General features: G+C 43.9%; 1 protein-coding gene across 1 annotated transcript in view; it reads right to left on the bottom strand.

The window, feature by feature from the left end:
• AOAH (acyloxyacyl hydrolase) overlaps positions 1-15776 on the bottom strand; it is a 248111-nt gene that overhangs the window by 154722 nt on the left and 77613 nt on the right. The window lies entirely within an intron of this gene.

The following is a 15776-nucleotide window of genomic DNA, read 5'->3' as shown; positions in this document are numbered from 1 at the left end:
GATTATTTTCCTGAATAAGAATAAAGAAGAGGAGCAACTGCTGGCTACCAGAGTGCATTTTAGCTTTAAATCAAGATTCTAGACTTCAATCTTCTTGCTAATTCAATGTTACTCCATTTGTTGATTCATTTCCACTGCCCCTCTCCCACCCCCAATGATCCTTTGTAGAAAGCTATTTGATTCTAAACCTATTTGGTAGGTTCTGAGACTGGACTCAGGGTTTTTCAGTGAAGTGAGGGGCTCATAGCAGAATAACGCTGGACTGGAACAGCAGGTGGAATAGCTGGGAGCTGTCTTTCAGGGGATAACTACAATTAGAGAGGAGGGTTGAAGAGGTCAGAATGAATACTCATCGAACCGAGTCTTCCAGAAGGTTAGCAACCTCGAAGGCCAAATCTAGATAAATGGACCAAGGCTCAGTTTGAGTCTCTGAAAAGGAAATGAAGTGGGAGTTTAGATGGCATCCAGCAAGGAATGAGTAAGACTGTAGTGAGATTAGAAGCATGGTGCAGTCATTATTGAAGCTCATGGTCATTGAGTTGATTGTGATTCATGGCAACCCTGTGTGACCTCTTCACGGTCACTATTTTACAGCTAAACCTGGGTCCAAATCTTACCTCATTTATTAAACATACATTTATTGAGCACCTTTAGTGGGTTAGCCCCTAGACCAGGAAGTTGGGATACAGAATGGTCAAGTATAGGCTCAGAATCACTATTTCTCAGTTCTGTAATGGAGAAAGTTATTGAAAAAGCTAACAGCTCTCATGCAACATGGACAATGCAATGATAGTGGTAAGGGCATGATATTATGGGGTCAAAGAGGAGTTGAACCATACTAGAGGGGGGCATGGGTGTCAGGAATAGTTGCCTGGAGAAATTGACAATTGAGCTGTGTCTAATAACATGACCCAGGAAAGGACATTACCAAAACACATACTCACAGCCACTGAGTCAATTCCACCTCCTCGAGACCCTGTAGGCCAGAGTAGAACTCTCTCTGTGGGCCCCGAGATTGCAAATGCACACAGGAGTGCAAAGCCTCCTCTCTGTGTGGAGGACTTCCCAGCACAGGAGAGAGCAGAAGCAGGGCAAGAGGTGGCAGGAAGTGAGTGATAAGCATAAGAAGTGCCCTCTTGCTGGAGATAATGGAATTGAGGGGTAAGGGCAAGACTAGAAGAGAGGCCAGTTGCTGGAGCTAAGACTGTCCTGGAGTTGATGGAAACCTTTGGAGGGATTTAGATAGGGAATGGGACCTAGCCAGATTTGCATTTTAGAAACATCTCTTAAGGACTTGTATGGAAGGTAGATTTGTGTGGTTCAAGACTGGAGGCGGGGATATGAGTTAGGGAGCTGCTGTAAAACTCCAGCTTAGAAACCAAGTCCTTGAGTTAGGCAGGTGGAATCAGGGATGGTAAGAGGGTACAGAGCCAAGTCGTGGGGTCAATGGTAGTGCTGAAACTGAGCCATGGAATATAAGATGAGTAGCTGAGGTGGAGGAAATCGAATAGCCCAGGTTCTGGCATGCTATGCCCAAGGTCGCTTGGGACCTGATCACGTAGTTGTATGTATGTACTGCTTGGCTGTTTTGAGCTTTGTTTGTGAGCCCTAATAACAAGAGCAAGCATTTGGTACGCTTGCTTATTAAATCCGTTATTATTTTAAGAATTTCACATCTATTAATTTATTCAGTTCTCACATTAGCATTTGCTATTATACCCATTATATAAAAACTAAAAGCAGAAAACAAAACCGAAGCATAGGGAAGTTAGGCAATAGCCTCATATGTCAAGCCACTCAGCAAGTATAGCGGAGAGCCAGGGCCAGTTACTCCGGCAGTCCAGCATCAAATTCACATGCTCAGCCCCCAGACTACGCTGCCTGAGTCCGAGAGCTAGCGTGCAGAGAGAACCTTCGCTGGGCGGCCAGTGAAACTTACAAAGGGAACAGTGGCCCCTCCAAAAGAGTCGGTGCAAAGAGAACCCGGCACAGGCAGAGACATTGCAGGAAGGGCGTGGCAAGTAGGGTCCTATGCCATAGATCATAACCAGAAATACCCTTGGCCTTGGCATTTAGATGGTCAGAGGGGATGTTAGGCAGGCTCCTCGGGAGGGTGGGAGTCCTAAACGCCAACTGCAGCAGGTTGAGATGAAAATTGGAGGTGAGGACCAACTCCAATCTTTTGAGAAGTTTGGAGGATGATGATGATAGGCAACTCTTATTCGTACTTATTACACGTAAAACACTGCTCTAAAACTGTCTGCCTGCCTATCTACCGACCTACTGATTCTTACATACATGCAAACCAGTTGCTCTGGAGTTGATTACAGTTCACGGTGATGCCACATATGTCAGAGAAGAACTGTGAGCCACAGAGGTTTTATTGGCTGCTTCTTCAGAAGTTGATCACCAGGCCTTTCCTCAAAGGCACCTCTGGGTAGACTTGCAAAGCAACTTTTTGGTCAGCTGCGGCGAGTATAAGCCATTGCATGACCCAATGACTCCACATGCATGTATTAAGTACACACGCTATGACAATGCATTTACCCTTCACAGGGCAAATGAGGTACTCATATCAGCTCCCCTTTATATATTGATGAGGAAGAACCTTCAGTGATCGCCTCCCAAAATTAGTCAATGTAAACCCTGTGGACCACAATGGTTCCATTCACAGCTGACCATTGGATGGTGAAGGCCGAGTATGTTTTGTTCCATTGTGCATAGGAGGGTCACCATGAGTGTGAGAACATCTTCATGGCAGCTACAAACACAACAGGGATGAAGAAACTCAAGGCCACCCTGATTAGGCCACCAGGTAGATAGTAAGAAGTACACCCAGGTTTGGAGCGCAGGTGGTCTCACTTCAAGGCCTGGGCTCTTCAGCATCATGTTAAATTGTCCCGCAGTTAGAAACCAGGCAAACATTTGATGGTGGCTGAAAAAGAATGAGGATCCTGGGAAAGTTATTTTTACTTTTTAGACTAAGAGAAGCTCAAGCAGGTCTACAGATTTTCTCATCTTCTTTTTTCACTGTAGACAATTTCAGTGCAACTTTGCACAATTAGTTAGCACACTCCTATGAGAAAATCCATTTAAAAAGTGAACTTCAAATACATTGGTTCCCCAAACTCCAATCCCCTCAACCCTTCTAAGAAACCTTTTCCTGGGGGAATGGAGCCTAGAAATTCAGCAGCAACAGAATTCAAATGAATGAATCCATCAGAAGAGGAACAGAAATGCAAGGATGTTTGGGGAAACAGGTGATGTTCCTGGGGGATGGGTGTCTGAGAGGTTACCAGAAGACGAAGTGAAATCAATAGCAGACAAAGAAACATCTGTAAGCTTCAACAAGGATCCAGGGCAACAGTTCCCAACCTTCAGTGCTCATTAAGAGCGTTCCAGAAGTGTTGATGCTTGGAGTCCCACCCCCAGGGGACGAAGTCAAGCTTCGTATGGTCAGGACCCACATATATTTCTGAAAACTGCTTCACGTTATAAAATAAGCTAAATATCTAGAACTACTTCTTCGGGGCATTCTGTTCCAGTTCAGCCCTTACAAGGGAGGGAGGACAGCAAACGTAGGTTTACGGCTGCTCTTCCCATCTTGTCTTTCAGTGAACAAATCTTAAGGAGCACATTCTATGGGAAAGTCCCTGAGAATATGATGGTAAGTAAGAAAGATATGGTCCCTTTCTTCAAGCGCAATGAAAAAAAAATCATCAAAGTGCTGTGGTAGAGGTGGAAAGGAGACCTACTTCCTACAGGTTGATTCGGAAAGCCCTGTCTGAGGAAAGTCCATTTAAACAGAGACCTTAAAGAGGAGAAGGAGCCAATCATTCAAAGACCCTCAGGAGGTTGTTCTAGGCAGAAGGTCCAAGCACAAATGCTGAGGAAAGCAGGATATGATGTGGAGACCCTTACTGTATCTTCAGACTGTGTCTTCAGCATCTATGTTCTGCTTTGGGAGGGATCAGTCAATAGCCACCCCGCCCCTGTTTCTAGCCCCTCCTGTGTGGAGGCCCATCCTAGTCTTGTGTTCTCTAATGCAGCATTTGTCCCTCACGGTCGCTTATTTGCAAGCTCGCCCCTTCCGCGTGAATGCTTTAGATTGCTATTAACTGGAACTGTTCCACATAATTCATTCAACTTATATTAATTAACTAAAAAACCAACAATGATTCTGAATAAACTATAGGGACTTGAGACAAGTTTCTTGTTCATCTGGCTTTCAGTAGACTTATCTATAAAACAAGGGAATCCTATTAGCCCTGCAGACTTGGGAGAGTTAAAAAGGATAACACACAGGGTGCCTGGAGAAAGGATTTGGCTTGTAGTGATCACTCAACAAATGATTGAGATTTGGCTTCCTGAATAAATGACTATACCTTTAATTGGGATTGACAAAGTTGGGAGACTTGGGCAGAATTCTTGGTGCTGAGGCTCTTTGGGGGTATTTAATTAAAAATAGAATAGACCCCTCTCATTATTGTAATAGTCTTTTCCTTTGTTCCTTCTGCCTCTTTCTTGCTTTCTTGTGGACAGATGAAATTAAAAGATGATAGAATTTCCCCCTGAACATTTGAAGGCCCCTCATATTGGCAACCAAACATTTGCCATTTTCACAATCTTCAAATGTTCAGTTCCCCCTTTTCTACTAAAATTCACAATTCTACCAATGAAAGTCTCATTTTGTTTTTTATTTGCCATCACGAACAGAAAAGAGGATATTGATTGCAGAGAATAAACTTTAATTATTAACAAATCTTAGGATGTGTTCGTTTTCCTGCCCATTTGTGATTTTTCCTAATTCTCACTACCTGAGACCTTCTATTCAAAGTGTTGTCAGACAAAGCCCACATGGGAGAAACACATCAGCCTGTGTGACCATGAAGTGTCGAAGGGATCAGGTATCAGGAATCAAAGAACAAAAGAACAAGTCATTGTGAATGAGGGGGAGTGCAGAGTGGAGACCAAAGACCCATCTGTAGGCAACTGGACATCGCCTTACAGAAGGGTTGAGGGGAGGAGATGAGCCACTCAGGGTGCAGTGTAGCAACGATAAAACATATCTTTCCTCTAGTATTCCTAAATGCTTCTTTCCCCCCACTCCACTATCACGATCCCAATTCTACCTTACAAACCGGGCTAGACTAGAGGATATACCCTGGTACAGACAGGAACAGGAAAGAAAGGGAATCCAGTACAGACAATCTCTTTAGGACCAGTGCTGAGAGTGGTGATACTGGAGGGTGGAGTGAAGGTGGGGTAGAAAGGGGGAACCAATTGCAAGGATCTGCATGTAGCTTCCCCCCTGGGGGGATGGACAACAGAAAAGTGGGTGAAGGGAGACGTCTGACGGTGTAGGATATGACAAAATAATAATAATCTATAAATTATCAAGAGTTCATGAGAGAGGGGGGGAGTGGGGAGGGAGGGGAAAAATGAGGAACTGATACCAAGGGCTCAAGTGGAAAGCAAATGTTTGAGAATGATTATGGCAATCAATGCACAAGTGTGCGTGACACCATGGATATATGTATGGATTGTGATAAGAGTTGTCCGAGCCCACAATAAAATTATTACAATGAATACATTAATAAGAGTATTGCCAGACATTTTACTTATTCCCTGGGAAGTCAAGATTCTTTATGCCATCATGGTACCCATAAGAAGATATGGGTGGAGTTTAGCCTGTCAATCAGGTCGCAGCTTGATGATCTCTTTTGGAGGTGCGACTGAGATAACTGGTTCTCTGGAGTCTGCCCCCTGGCCCCACCCCGTGCCTTCACCTTCTTATTGTCACGCCACACTGAGATCTGCCAGAGCCCTGTGATGCAGCCACCACCATTGAGTCCACATAACTCTGCACCTACCAACCTCTGATCTTCCTGTATTTTGCATCATGGCATGTGGCTGCAGGAGTCTGGAAAGGGATTTATGGACTCCTATAGGATGTATGGGCTTGATCTGGACCTGGCTGGGACGGATGTTTATTTGGTATATAATTACTCCATGCTATATAGCTCTCTCTTACACATACATGTATGAGTGTTACTAGATTTGCTTCCCTAGTCAACCCAGTCTAACACAGCCTCTAATTATATTCAGAAGCAAATTCCTTTTGTCAGGGTGTTCATTTTTCAGTTGAACAAGAAGAGTTTGTCAAGTGTCACTTCTTTGTAAAGAAAGAGGGTGAATTTAGGGCACACTCACATCGTATGCTTGTGATGACCGGAGAACCCGAGTCAATCATGGGCTGTGGGTACAGCTTCTGCAAGATCTGCCTGCTTTTCCAAGAGAGCAGGCCTCCTTCCAAGCGTTTAAGTGGGTTGGCCCTAAGGAAATGAGGAGAGCTCCCAAGCAGGGCACACAGTCTGAGGATAATTCTCTTTAGCGCAGACTAAAGGGGTGTGAAGTAAGCTCTGAGGATGCCTTTGAGATGTTTGCAAATGTAGCGTGTCCCCCCAGCACAGCTGCGGGGAGGAAGGGGATTCCCAGTATCTGCCTGGAGACCGCAGCGTTGGATGACCCAGGAGGGAGTATCGTAAAGTGGGGAAGGCTCTGGGCTGCTTCCAGAGCATCCACTGTAGTGCGGTGATTCCAAAGAGAGAGGCTTAAATTGCCACAGGGCACACAGCTTGAGAGCTGAGCTGTCAGAATGAATCTTTCACACATCCACACACCCACACATCCACCACCACCAGCACCGCACACCAGCAGTCACGGCCACATTTTATGGGGAGACATGACTTGAATAATGCCCCTAATCTAGGTAATGGACACTCACCTAGTTAGTTATTACATTGCAGGTTGGGACTTGCCTTTCCTCTCCATCTTTCTCTTTCCTTCCTTTCTTCCTCCCTTTTTTCCTTGTTCTCTATCTTCCTTCCATTGTTTCGTTATGAAGCAAATATTGTGGACTATGTTTTATGCTTCCATTAATTATAGATGGAGCTTTTAGAACAGGGAGACAGTCACAAGATAAGCTACTAGTAGACCTGGAACTTTACTGTGCTGCAGGTGATCTACAGGGGTTCATGGAGACCCCCCCCCCCCCAAGGCAATTCCACCTCCTGGTTCTTGGTCCCTCTTGAGGCCAAAACTCTTGTTGCTCTATCCTACATGTTTCTGCCCTATGAACTACTGGTGCCCTCTGAACTACCTGGTGCTGAGAGTTCTCCTTCATCCCCCACCATCTCAACAACAGACATAGCACTTGGAGATTAGCTGCATACTGGGGACGTGTTGTGCTTTGAAATAGTTATATTTTCCGAAAATCCAAAATACATGACAAGCAGGGCACAGAGAGAGTGCAAGAGTTTCACTTGTGCAGAATTCACTGGGCCAGGAACTGTGCTCCCATCAAAGCCTGAGGAGTATTGATGAGGCGTAGAACTTAATGGATACGAATTCGGGATTAAAAACAAACATGCTCTGTACAGAATCCTCTTGTTTCCTAGCTGGGCTACCATGGAAAATTACAAAACCTCTTAGTCTCACCTCCTTTACTACAAAAGAGATCTATACCTCACAGCACTGTTTGCCAAGTTAAATGAGTTTGTATAGATAAATTGCCGTGCTATCAATAAATGTTGGGTATTATTATTTCAGGGAGCCCTGGTAGTGTAATGGTTCCATGTTGGGCTGCGATCAGCAAGGTTGGCAGTTTTAAACCTTCAGACTCTCCTTGGGAGGAGACAGAGATTTCCTAAACACATATAGCCTTGGAAACTGAAGGGGGGCAGTTCTACCCTGTCATATAGGGTTGCTACAAGTCAGCATTGACTTGATGGCAGTGAGTTTGACTTTCCATTATTAGCCATGTATCAAGTCAGAATATTCTTGTCATCAGAGAAGGGAACAAGGTGAGCAGACTTGCTGCCCCCATATGCTTATATGCTAGAGAGAAAAACCACATAACTTAAGATCCTTATGCTTCTGTTGTCTCGTTCCTAAAATATGGACAGGGTTGCTATCATGAGATGTCATGGAGTTAGTTGGGACTCATAGCAACCTTATATCCAACAGAGTGAAACACGGCTTAGTCCTGTGCCCCCTTCACAATTGCTGATAAGTTTGAACCCATCATGGCAGCCACTATGTCAATTCATCCTGAGGATGCTCTTCCTCTTTTCCATGCCCCTCGACTTTACCCTGAAAATGTCCTTCTCCAGGGACTGGGCTATCCTGACAGCTGGTCCAAACACATGAAACAAAGTCTCGCCATCCTTGCTTCCAAGGAGCACTCTGGCTGCACTGCTTCCAAGAAGGCTGATTGCAGTCCATGGTACTTCCAATATTCTTTGCCAGCACCACATTCAGATGCATGGATTCTTCTTTGGTCTTCAATTCAATTCCCATCTGGACAATAGCAATACTTATTTTATGAAATTCAATGAACTACTACCTACGAAGTGTTTAGAACCGTGCCTATTGAGCGACATTGTCCCTTTGCGGACTAGGGCTGACCGTGGTGTGCTTTACTCATCTCTTATGCTCAGAAGCTGAGCACTGAATCAGGAAGTCTGGAGAAGACCGGTGCATTTGAATGATAGTGTTGGCCAAGAATAGTGAGTATACCGCAGACTGTCGGAGGAGCTAACTAATCTGTGTTGGAAGAACACAACCACAATCCACCTTAGAAGCGAGGATGGTGAGACTTTGTCAGGAGGGATATCATGCCTGGCCAACAAAGGGTCAGCAAAAGGACCGGTGTCTGGCTAAGTAGAGGGTCAGCAAGAAAGAGGACGATGCTCAACAAGATGATTGACACCGTGGCTGCCTCATGAGCTCAGGCAGAGCAACGAGAGTGTAGATGGCACAAGAGCAGGCAACCCTTTGTTCTGTTGTGCACAGAGTCAGAAACAACTTGACAGCACTTAAAGCAACAACATTTGGGGAAAGAATTAGGAATTATTTCACAGAGATTGTAATTATTTCACAGAGAAAGTACAGGCTGAAATGGGCTTCAAGGTTGGGTATGATATCAAGTAGAGGATTCTGGGAGGAGGGAGGAATTAACAACCAATTGTTCAGAGTTGTGTGGGCTCAGGAGAGAACGAATCATTGTTGGATTGTCGCATAAGGCACAAAACAACAATGGTACGAGGTAAATATGGAAAGATGTTGGACGATCATAAAATGCTAGGCAAAAATGTGTACTGACTGGTGTGAGCCATGTCTAGAGCATGTTCCTGTTAGCTGCCGTTGACCCAGCTCTGACGCAGAGCAATGCTGTGTGCAATGGAAAGAAGCACCGTCCTACTGGACACCATCCAAGATTGACTGTGGATCGGATCATGGTTTTCCAGAAGGTTTCATCACGCTGACTGTTACAAATTTATCACCAGACCTTTATTATTAGTACATCACAGTCTGGGAATGATCAAGGGTAATGTAACAAAGAGGAATTGCTGAAATCCTGGAGGGGACTGAGCATGATACTGGGACAGGAGGAAAGTCAAGGGAAATAAAGGAAAGAGCTTGGAGGCAAAGGGCATTTCTAGATGTCTAGATAAAGACGTGTATATATGCAAATATAATCATATATGAGGATGGGGAAATAGATCTATGTGCCTATATTTATAGGTTTAGTATTAAGGTAGCAGAACAACATTGGGCCTACACTCAAGTACTCCATTAATGCAAAAATACTTTTTTTCTATTAAATTGGCATTCTATGATGCTCCCCTTCCCAACACAACCACTGAAGACAAAGCAGGTGAATAAGAAAATGCGGAGAAGAAAGATGATGGTGCCCGGCTATCAAAAGCTATAGTATCTGGGGTCTTAAAGGCTTGAAGGTAAACAAGTGGCCATCTAGCTCAGAAGCAACAGAGCCCACATGGAAGAAGCACACCAGCCTGTGCGATCATGAGGTATTGAAGGGATCAGGTATCAGGCATCATCATAACAAAAAATATTACCATTTGTAGGCCACTGGAGATCCCCTTGCAGAGGGGTCTTGGGGAGGAGATGAGCCAGACAGGATGCGATGTGGAAATGTTGAAAAATACAACTTTCCTCTAGTTCCTAAATGCTTCCTCCATCCGCCCCCCCCTCCACCCCGCCACTATCACGATCCCAATTCTACCTTGCAAGCATGGCTAGACCAGAAGTTGTATGCTGGTACAAATAGGAACTAGAAACACAGGGAATCCAGGGCTGATTATCCCTTCAGGACCAGTGGTGTGAGTGGCGATACTGGGAACAAAGAGGGAGGGTGGGTTGGAAAGGAGGAACCGATTACAAGCATCTACATGTGACCTCCTCCCTGGGGGACAGACAACAGAAAAGTGGGTGAAGGGACATGTAGAACAGGGCAATATATGACAAAATAATCATTTATAAATTATCAATGGTTCATGAAGGAGGCGGGGAGCGGGGAGGGAGGGGAAAAATGAGGACCTGATGCCAGAGGCTTGGGTGGAAAGCAAATGTTTTGAGAATGATGAGGGCAATGAATGTACAAATGTGCTTTACACAATTGATGTATGTATAGATTGTGATAAGAGTTGTATGAGCCCCTAGTAAAATGATGAAAAAAAAGAGCTCTCCACATGCAGAATCCAGGACAGATACCCTGCTACCCTCCAGCCAGGAACAATAATGGGACTAGCAATATCATGAGGGTAGGGAGAAGGTGGGAGAAGGGGAATAAAGTGGGAATCGATTGCAAGGACCAAGGTATAACCTCCCCCAACCACCACCCAGGGGGACAAATAACAGAAATGTGGTGAAGGGAGACAGCAGATGGTGTAAGAATGAAAACAGTAATAATTTATAATTTATCAAGGGTTCATGATGGTGGGGGAGGGAGGGAAAAAAGAAGAGCTGGTACCAAGGACTCAAGTAGAAAGAAAATGTTTTGAAAATGATGATGGCAACCATATGTACAAATGTGCTTGATAAAGTTCATGTATGAATTGTTATAAGAGCTGTAAGAGCCCCCAATAAAATGATATTTATATATAAAATCTGTTCGGCACCTAGAAAACCAGCAAGCCTCTAGGGCAGTGGCTCGCCACCTTCCTCAGGCCGCGGCCCTTTCATACAGTTCCTCACGTGGTGGTGACCCCCAACCATAAAATTATTTTCATTGCCACTTCATCTCTGTAATTTTGCTACTGTTATGAATTGGGAGAGCCCTGTGAAAGGGTCAGGGGTGGCGACCCACAGGTTGAGAACCGCTGCTCTCGTGACAGGTGATTAGTGGCTGCACAGGAGGCGCATCGGAGGGGGATTAAACACAGCACTCCAGCCTGGAAGATGAAAACTCGATAGCTGAATCACAAGTCCATTCTTTGGAGGTCACTGATTGAAGGCAATACTATGATCTCGTCCAAAAATAAGACTAGTAAGAGTGTATGTCAGCATTCCCTCACTCACGCAACACGTGCTTTGTTTGTAATGTGTAGGCTGTCGCCCTAGCCATCAGACATACAGTGGAACATCTCCTGGAGGTGACAGTTTCGTGGGAGAGACAGACATCCACTCATACAGGAAGTGATAGCATGTAAAGCAAGGCAAGTTCCATAGGGGAAGAGGGGTATCTATAGGGATCAAATATGCACTCCCTAAAGGAGAGACATATAACCTTTGTCTGAAGGATGAGGAGGATCTTGCCCCATGGAAGGAAGGAGGCAAATGTGTTTTCCAGGGATAAGGGATGGGGGTGTAATGGCAGGGCCATATTTGTCCTCTCGGAAGGTATGTCTGGTAGCAATGTAGAGCATTTTCTGACAAGAGAGTCTGGGTAGCTTTATTGGCATGGATTGGGAAGCTTCTGCAGAAGTTGCATTGGAAGGTGATTATGTGGCTGCTGGTTGCAATGGAACTGCTACCCGTGGGAATAGGGATGGTTCCCACGGGCAAAAGAAGCCCATCACAAGCTCCGTCACATATAGAGCTCAAGCAGAGGCTTTTAAAGTATAAATTCAAGTAATCTATGGTGATAAATTTCAGAATAGCGGTTACCTTGGTAGCTGTACAGACCAGGAGGATCTAAAGGATGCCTTCTCAGGGGCTGAAAATCTCCACAGCTACATCTATGTACATAAAAGTTATTGACTCACACGCTCATTTTAGGAGTGATCTTTATGCCATGGGAAAAACCAGAAAAGGCGTTATATGCTGATTTGCTCTCATGAAAAGAGCACTGGAGACATAGGTGCGAGAGCAAAGTGAAAAACCAGAAGGTCTCAGTGATCACAAAGGATAGCATCTGGGTTTTAAAGGCTTGTCCTGGAACAAGTAGCCATTTAAGGGTGGCGCCAGCTAAATCCACGTAGAAGAAGCATACCAGCCAGTGTGACCCGAGGATCCTAAATAATAAAACATACAGCCATAGAAGGGAACAGCACTAGAGCTTAAATTCAAAGCACCCGCTTTGCAGAAGGCAATGGGTTACCGTGAAAGCCCAAAGTCCATTTGCAGGGTCCCATTGGAGTCAGCCTCTGATGAACCCTCTGAGCACTGACCAGGCATGTGAACAGCTTGGCTCTCGGACAGAGCGTGCTGGGAAGTGGCTGAATTCAGATGCAATCAGGTTAAAATTTAGCACCCTATCATTTGTTCTACCTTTTGACTTATTTTAAATCTCTTCTATTTATTTTTTTCTATAAATTTGTTCTTTAATATTTTCTGCTTTCCTATCAATTGAGGTTTTTCAGTTTCATTTTGTAATTGTTCAGGTTTTAACTTTCTTGTTGTGGTTGTTAATTCTTTCTGTATATTAAATCCGTAGAATCACAGTAAAACTGTGACGCTCATAGGAAAACTACTAATTTAATAATAAAACGGTAGGATTAATAGTTTCCTAGGGGCAGGGCAGGGGAGATTGAAGGGGAAATGGGGAACTAACAATAACTACTAGAGAAAGAAGAATATTCTGAAATTATTTGTATTATTGGCTGGGCAACTGTTTTTATATGACTGAAATATTGAATTGTATGATATGTAAATTTTATGTCAACAAAACTGTAACAAAAAAATACAAATATAGTGATAATACTGCATAATGAAGTTGTTTGGGCAACTAACCAGAATGATGTACAAGCCTCGTAGCCTAGCTGGCACACAGTACAGGCCAAGAAGGGTCATTGATTAATATTAAAGGACATCTGGAAGGCAGAGGAGAGGGAAACTGCCCTGACTGGGCAGCTTTTCTGGGTCAGTGGGAGAGAGGAGACTGGTGAGGGGATTAGAGGTGAGGGTGAAGCCCAGATCCGAGGCCATGAAAATAGAAAAGGCTTTGAACAGGAGGCAGTTTCCAGCTGTCCAGTAGCTCAGAATGCTTGTCAGGGGTGGAAGTTGAACATTCCTGGGATGAAGTCCTTTGGTTACCTCCATAGCAAAAGGGAATGGTTGAATGAACCCAGAGATGGGGAGTTGCGGTGGGGAGTCAAGTGGAATTGCGGTGGGGAGTCAAGGCAATGCAGCAATTTCTAGCATAGTCTTCATAGAACACAAGAATAAAGAACAGTATATAATGTCATTTTGAATAGAACACTTTAAAATTGAACACTTTGTGACTGCGCAAAACCATGAGCATGATACAGATGATAAATATATGCATTTGCATCGATTCTAACTCATAGCAACCTACACACAACAGAACCAAATATTGGCAAGTCTTGCATCATCCTTCTAATCCCCAGCACATTTAAGTCCATCATAATGTACCTGTAGCATGATATTATTTAAGTCTATGTGTTAGTCTGGGTAGACTAGAGAAACAAATTCATAGACACTCATATGTGTATAAGAAAGAGCTTTCTATACAAGAGCAGCTGAACATTGAGAAAACATCCCAGCCCAGTCCAGATCAAATCCCTAAGTCTGATATTAGCTCATATGTGTGATACCAATCTATAAAGTGCTCTTCAGACTCACAAAACACGTGCAATGATGCTGAATGCAGGAAGATCACAGGTCAGTGGGTGGAAAGTCTTGTGGATCCAGTGGCGGTATAAGAATCTCAGTGCTGACAGGGAGCTCTATGTGGCTCCTCCAGTTCAGGGCACTGGAGTAGTTTCATGTGTTTGGTCAGCTGCAATGTCTCCCAGGAAGTGAGCGTGTGTCCCGCATCCAGCGAGCTATTTATCTCCTTCGCACCTCCAAATGAGGTCATCAAGGTGCGACCTGAGTGACAGGCTAAACTCCACCCCATTCACTTATAAGTATCAAATTGATAACAGATTTTGTAACTACCACCGTCTATATAGACATCCAAAAACTACTACGAATTGCCTTCACCCACAGACACATTTTCTCCTAATGATACCAAACAGTGAATGATATGATACAATATCACATGTTCTTTTGAGCAAAAATTGAAAAACTAATTAAAATGAGCCACCCCTCCAGAAAGCAGTGGAGCCCACAGCTTCTCAAGCAGAATGAAAGGAAACTCAGTTGGCATCTAGCCGGAGCACAGAAGCATGAAATACATGTGAACCTCAAGCATTTGTATCTCTCTTCCTGCTCCAGGGGACAGGTTTATTACAGCTAATATTGTCGGTCAGCAAACTGATGTTTGTAGGTTAGGCTACAGCGTTTTCAGAATGACTTTATTTATTGCAATGCTAATAAAAAAGAAACTATAAATAAAAGTGAAATATATATATATATATTAGAAAAACTATAGCCTGAGAAAGAAGCAGAGGAATTTTTTCTTTTCTTTTTTAAATAGGAATATTCTGAAAATCAATATTGTGAGGCCTAACTGGATTTGACGTTGCATTTTCATCCAGAATGTGGGTAAGGAATTTTGTCAACATTTGTAGTCCTTTATTTGGCTGAAATTCAATGAAAAACCACCCAATATGATACAGTGCAGACAGTGTATTCTGAACAATTATCTCTGAAGAATAACAATATTGAAATTATTATAGTTATAATAATTTTTGTTAAAATGTGTAGGCAACATGTATTGTGCTACCTACCACTGTATGACATAGCATTTTAGATGTATTAGCACATCCACTCCCATAACCAGCCTAAGAGACGGGTATTATTAGTACATCCTTATCTTTCTCCCGTGGCGTAACTGGTGGTTTTGAACTGCTGACTTTGTGGTTAGCAGTCCAATGCATAGCCCACCACATCACCAGGGCTGCTCAATGTTGTTGTTAGCTGCCATCCACAGCAACCTGATGCATGACAGAAGGAAACCTTACAGTGGTCCTGCACCATCCTCATAATTGTTCCTTTGCCGGAGCCCCTTGATACGGTCACTGTGTCAATTCTTCTCCTCCAGGGCCCTCCTCTCTTTGCCACCCCCCACTTGATCAAACATGATGTCCTTCTCCAGGGCCGGATCTCTGCTGACAATATGCCCATAGAATGTAAGGCAAAGCCTTGCCGTCCTTGCCTCCCACATGCTCTCTGGCCTTACTTCTTCCAACACAGATTGGCTTGTCCTTTCAGCAGTCCTTGGAGCTTCCAAAATTCTTCCCCACCTTACAAACCAAATGAATTTCTTCTGCTACGGCCTTCCTAGTCGGTGTCTAACCTGCACGTGCATTTGGTGCATGGTTAGGGTCAGGTGCACCTCAATTCTCAAAGTAACATCCTTGTTCTTCAATTCTCTAAAGAGGTCTTGTGCAGAAGATACAAACCTAATGCAATACATCTTTTGATCTCTTGACTGTTGCTTCCACGTGTATTGATTGTGGATCCAAGTAAGATAAAATCCCCGACAACTTCAAACTTTTCTCCATTTATCATGATGTTACTTATTGGTCCAATTGTGAGGATTTTGGTCTTCTTTACGT

The sequence above is a fragment of the Tenrec ecaudatus genome, chromosome 9, assembly GCF_050624435.1.
Source record: "Tenrec ecaudatus isolate mTenEca1 chromosome 9, mTenEca1.hap1, whole genome shotgun sequence".
Classification (NCBI taxonomy): Eukaryota; Metazoa; Chordata; class Mammalia; order Afrosoricida; family Tenrecidae; genus Tenrec; species Tenrec ecaudatus.
This window is presented reverse-complemented; position numbering and strand designations above follow the sequence as displayed.